The sequence below is a fragment of the Triticum dicoccoides genome, chromosome 3B (assembly GCF_002162155.2).
Source record: "Triticum dicoccoides isolate Atlit2015 ecotype Zavitan chromosome 3B, WEW_v2.0, whole genome shotgun sequence".
Taxonomy (NCBI): domain Eukaryota; kingdom Viridiplantae; phylum Streptophyta; class Magnoliopsida; order Poales; family Poaceae; genus Triticum; species Triticum dicoccoides.
Genome location: NC_041385.1, coordinates 87,185,993 through 87,191,850, shown reverse-complemented (window position 1 = coordinate 87,191,850; position 5,858 = coordinate 87,185,993). Strand labels below are relative to the sequence as shown.

The following is a 5,858-nucleotide window of genomic DNA, read 5'->3' as shown; positions in this document are numbered from 1 at the left end:
TTACCTGTGCCATGTTTCTCCTATGCAAGACATCAGTAGTAGGTATCGAGTAACGTGCCAGCCTCCACAAAAAGACCCTAACTTTTGAAGGGACCGCCACATTCCAAAGGGAGGGCCAATCTTTCTCTTGTGAATTATCTGAACTTCCACTTCTCCCGTCGAGCCAGCTCTCCTGTTGTATCTTTGTTCTAACCATGAACTTGTGAGCGGAGCTTACTATGAAGTGCCCTTTTTTGTTCGGATGCCATGCCAAGAAATCCTTCGTATTTCTCGTACATACGGGTATCTTTAGTATCTCGTCTGCGTAGGAGGCAACCGAACGAGCCATTGGCCTAGTTCATCTATAGTAGGTACAACTTTCCGTTTTGGGGAATCTTCTGAGGGTTCTCAATGGGTTCTATTGGTTTTGGGAACCTACTAGAAGGTTCCTGAACCGGTTTTCTATTTTTCTCATTTCCTTTTACTTTTTTCTGTTTCTTTTTCTTTTTCCTTCTTCTAATTCTTTTTATTTTTCATTGTTTTCTTTTTGCATTTTTGTTTCTTTTTTCTTTCCTTTTTACTTTTTTTCTTTTCCATGTTTCTTTCTGTCGAAGTTTCAAATATTTATTTGGAACTTAAAAATATGTTCACAATTTCAAAAAATGTGCTCATTTTAAAAAAAAAACTATTTGTGTTTGAAAAAAAGTGTTCATGAAATTCAATTTTTTTAAAAGAAAAATCACAATTCGAAATTTGTTTAGGAAATTCAAAAAAATTATCGGTTTTAAATTTTTTTATGTTCGTGTTTTCAAAAATGTTAAGAAATTAATAGTTCTCATTTTTAAAAATTTGTTCACAATTTTTAAAAATGTCCGTGTTTCAAAACATGTTCCCAATTTCATAAAATGTTCGTGTTCCAAGAAATATTCTGGAATTTCAAAAAATGTTCTCGCTTTTAATATTTGTTTGCAATTTCATAAAATATTTATGTTTCGAAATATGTTCACGAGTTTCAAGAAATGTTTTCGTTTGTTAAAATTTGTGCACAATTTCTAAAAAATCTGTGTTTCAAACAATGTTCATGAATTTTAATAAAAATTTATAATTTTCAAAATCTGTTCAGAATTAAAACAAATTACGTTTTTTTTCCAAAAAAATGGAATATCAAAATAAAATTGCTGCATTTCAAAATTGTTCGTAATTTTGAAGAAATGTTTCTAATTTTTTTTTTCAAATCTCAACCCGGTTGTGTGTTCTAGTATGTTTTCGCGCCTTCATGTTGAGCTTCTAATGTATGGTGGAGTGGCTAACGGCTCGTAGTCAGGAGTCAGATGCGAGTCAGATGCGATCAAGGTCGTGGGATTGAATCCTTGCTTGCTCTATTGTTTTTGGGGTTTTATAGGTCACATGCACCTTCGTGTCGGTGCGAGCTCCTATATGACTAAAAATGTGTCGTATAGGAGGTCCTGGTGTGCTATCCATGCGGGCCAACCTTGGCAGCTTTCGCGCGAAATCATCCACATACCCATGGGCCATGGCCCTTCTCCTCTCCCTCTTTTCCCCGAGGAGAAGAGAAAATCAAGGAAAGTTCGTGAGGAATTGAGGATGCATGTCCATGCATTTCTTTTAGGACCTTCATAAGAGCCGAACATCATGTACGAGCATATAGCAACTCTAAACGTTTCTATGGCAATTTTAGTTACATGAGAATCATAATTTTAGTTGGCAAGCATGGCAACTTCGTGCTTCACTTAATTTTCGACAGAAAACTTGTTGTGTGTCACCGAAATTTGTCATCCTTACATGACTGAAATTGCCATAAAAATGTTAGAGCCGGAGTGCCATGCACCTGACGTGCGGCACTTATCATTTGATTTCTTTCATCTCTCTCCAGGGCCCTTTATTCAAAAAGGTCCAGCATTATGGAAAATCCACAAAAGAAATGAAAATTACATGCCGATGACACACTGATAGTTCTGCAACTAGAGTTCCACACCACCGACCAATAAGATAGTTTTATGCACACATGTAACAAAAAACCGTTGGACAAAAATATCAGCAACACTACAATATGCGATATGAAACACCTTTATGCAAGGATTAGATCTATTATAAAAGTTCACACGAAGTACAGAGCATATGAAATATAGTAAAAATTACATGGAATTCCGAGACCACCAAAACCACTACTGCCGCCAAAACGAGCTGCCGACGCGCCGCTGGCATCGCTCCCATACCGGAGGCGGCTTGACATTATCGATGACAGCTAGGAAGTGTTCATGCACGTGCCCCTAAGGAACAACGGCTTGGAGCCATAGTCATTGTCATTGAACCCTTGCATAGATCTGAATCACCTGACACCAAATCTCTTCATATGACGAGAAACCCTAACTCATCATTCTTTAATTAAGTCGGCATTCTTTGTCGCAAAAAAAATATTCCAGAACAGAATACATAAGTGAATTGAGCCTAGCTCAAATGATTTGGTGTGTGGAGGAACCAGCCCACCAGAATTTAAATTCTAGACTTAGCAGTGGTGGTCGCATTTTCCTTAATTTATTTCAGGCTTTCTCCGAAGTTCGTTTAGCGGGAGGAGACATTCCCATCGACTATAGAAACGCCTGTAATGATTTCGTCAATCTCAAAATGAGGCATCAGCTGAGTTTCTCGGAAATATTCAGCGAGAGAGGGTGCATTTTAAAGGATGAGTGTATAAGCTAGTTTGGTTCGCATCCACGCTGAGTGACGCTAGGCGTGGACCTTGCCTGGAAGCTTCCTAAGCTTTGTTTGTTGCCTGAGAAAAATAGATGATTAGCCTGCCAGGCGTCCTTTTCTATTTGCCTGGGCAGAGGGCAGTATTAACCTGGGGCTAAACTAGGAGTTTGCAGATAACTTTGGAGATGCTTTCTCAGTTCTTATACTAGATGACTCGTTGCGCCAATGGCGCAAAGGCCGAGAGGGAGCCAAGTATTGTGAGAATATTTAGACACCGAAGTCAAAAACCAAATGTGCTAACACTCCCACATGCTCTGCTTGGAAGCCGCCTTTTCTCACCAAATCTAACATAGATACATATGATTCTTCAAGAGCAAATTTCAAGAGCAAATTTCAGAGAAAATATAAAGCATGGAAGGCTTTAAGTTGTACTATTGAGACCATACCACCATATCTTCATTTAGTTTCTTTGAAAATCTAAAGGTCTAAGAGGACGGTACATGTGAGAAGCTGTGAATCCACAACAAAAAACTGAACTAACTTCCAAACAAACATTTCAAGTTTGGAAGCCACAAAAAAGCAGCCAAGATCTCTCGTTGTAGTGCAGGTACATGTCCTTAATCCTGCATCTACAACCCATAATTTTTTAACACCTAAATCCACGAAATCCAACCAAAGGAAATTATGGCAGAAACATGCACCGTGGCTTACATCTCCGAGAAGGACTTCTTGGCATTCTTGTGCAGGTTGGACACAAGAATCCTCGCTGCGAGCTGCAGAAGAACCACACATGCATCCTCCTTCACCTAGCCCTTGGGGAGGAGGGGGGCAACACTTGCAGCGCCGCGACAAGGCCTCATTAGATAAACCTTTACTCTTGTAATCTACATTGGTGAATCTATTGATACCTTTCTTTACCATATGCTCATTGAACCTTCGAAACAATATAAGTGGTCGACCTATCAAGACTAACCGTTTCAACTGACCAAAAAGAGAAATCAAAGCTAGCAGAAAAACAAATAATAGACATCCAAGAAAGAAACTTGTATGTACAGCCATGTCAATTGTTGCTTCAAAAGGCCGGAACTTCTTTCACTGCAAGCCCAATACTTTTTCACACGACTGCATGGCAATGTACTTGGGTCAAAAGTAGGCCCAATAGAGTGCAACGAACATATCAAAGTCAAAGATGCCAACATATACGTAGGAAAACATAAAGTAATGATCTTGGATTAAATTTCATCCTAAAACCTGAACACGCATGTTGAATGTACCAAGTTGACAGTACGTCGCCAACTGGCCATTTAATAGGTAAAAAACAAATTAGGTGAACGCTCACACTTACCTTACTACTTTATATTTCATCCTGACAATTAATAAAATCAAGCATCGTCACTTGCCTCTTGCAGCAGGTTCATTCATCAGAATGTTACACACTGTAATTGCGTCTTATTTACTTATTAAGAAAATGTTCTCTTATCAAATTCTACAATTCTTTTGGTGATGTGAATTTTCAGGCCCCCACTGACTGTAACTACAATAGAACACAATTTTCTCTTAGAGAAGAAGCATACAGAAACAATCGTAGTTAAAAAAAAATCTGTCGAAGCTACTGAAGATCTGCATACTCTGTTTCGACCGTTTTAATAGCAGGTAAAACTTTAGTTGTCAGGAGACCTTCATAGTGAGTCTTCTCCAGGTTCACATATTCGGTGGAAGAAACTACCATCAGTATATACATACTACAGAAGATTGGGTGATCACTATTTGGAAGTACTTATAACCAACTGGTGGCCTTGGATGGAACTAAACCGAAACAACAAAAATAGTTGAATATCAATAAATTTAAGTAGGTATCTAGCAGAAGCAAAGGTTGCTATTCTCCTTCGGAATTAACTACAGTATGTGTCTCCTGAGAAACATGCATTTTATCTGACAAAACACACACCAACTAAACATGTGTTAGCATAACAATATTCAGTTGTTGAACCCTCTGTGCATTGCGTCGACAGCAGATGGAATCAAAAAATACATCATTGCAGTGACAACAAAAACTGCAGTCTAGTGTAGCATCATAAGGAAAAACAAGCAATGTTAAGAATAAATGGAAATAGGCAGGAGAGTTATTCTGTTTTGGTGGCATTCTATAATGCATCGGAAATATTTCTTAAAATCTACCGGTTTTAAAAGTAAGTACCAATGCGCAGAGAAATGGCACAATCAATTGCCTAATTCTCAAACATGTCAAGGTCAGTCAATTGTCACACTATCTTTGTCTCCAACCTGTGGGTCAACTTCAGCAGCCGTCTACCGAGGCAGATTGGTGTGCTCAATACAAGTGACACAGCCTGTAAATTAAACATAAAGAGGTGTCAAGAGCTAATATCTTTTGTTTATGGCACAACTACTAAAACCATTATGCCAACAAAATTAAGAACAAAAAACAAGTTGATGTTCTGGTCTTAAATGAAAGTACTCTAGATATCAGAAAGACCGATAAAAGAATGGCCACGGAGAGGAATTAGGGATCAATCAATCTGCCTGTGTGGTTGAGCTAGCTTTGTGTTGTGAACTACACTGAACTACACATTGTGTTGTGAAGCTACTTTCTCGAGTTCAGCGAAACCGCCAGTATGCCAAACCATCTCCGAAACAAACTAATACATCAACATGTTTTGAGTAATCAACAGCTCCGTACACAGCAAGAGCTATCTGAATTTTAGTAAGTGAAAATCATTAACTAAATAAGCTCTTTTTCAAGGTCATGCGATAAGAAAATGGGCTGAATGACCATCATAGCAACATGTAGAAGCAGCAAAAATATAGGCTTGGTGTGTAACTGATCATGAATGTCAACGAACAATATAGCCTGCAGTTCTTTCCTCCTTATCATGGTGGAGCAAAGCCCATAATAGCATATTACTATAAATTGTCAATAATAAGCTCACAAAAAACTATATTTGTCCAGGGAAACTTGGTTTTCAATTTTAAAGTTACAACAGAACACTGAATTTAACTAATCTCATAGTAGTATTTTGTGGTTCGTACCACTGCTGCTCACCGTGTTCCATGGCCCCATGGGAAAGATGTGCGTCAGGTGGGGAGGTGGCCGGCATGCCTGCGGGGAGAGGTGGACTGCGCGCGGTGGCGAGACCCTTTGCTAA

The 5,858-nt window shown here is 38.7% G+C and overlaps 1 long non-coding RNA gene across 3 annotated transcripts; it reads right to left on the bottom strand.

The window, feature by feature from the left end:
* Positions 1-3,097: 3,097 nt before the first annotated feature.
* On the bottom strand, positions 3,098-5,854 carry LOC119274922. Of its 3 annotated transcripts, XR_005135385.1 has the most exons (3): positions 5,743-5,854; positions 3,406-5,042; positions 3,098-3,323 (listed from the first exon to the last, which is right to left on the bottom strand). It is a non-coding gene; the product is annotated as an uncharacterized LOC119274922 (long non-coding RNA). The 3 variants fall into 3 exon arrangements; XR_005135383.1 differs by having other exon boundaries at positions 3,154-5,042; XR_005135384.1 differs by having other exon boundaries at positions 3,154-5,042; positions 5,756-5,854.
* Positions 5,855-5,858: the final 4 nt, after the last annotated feature.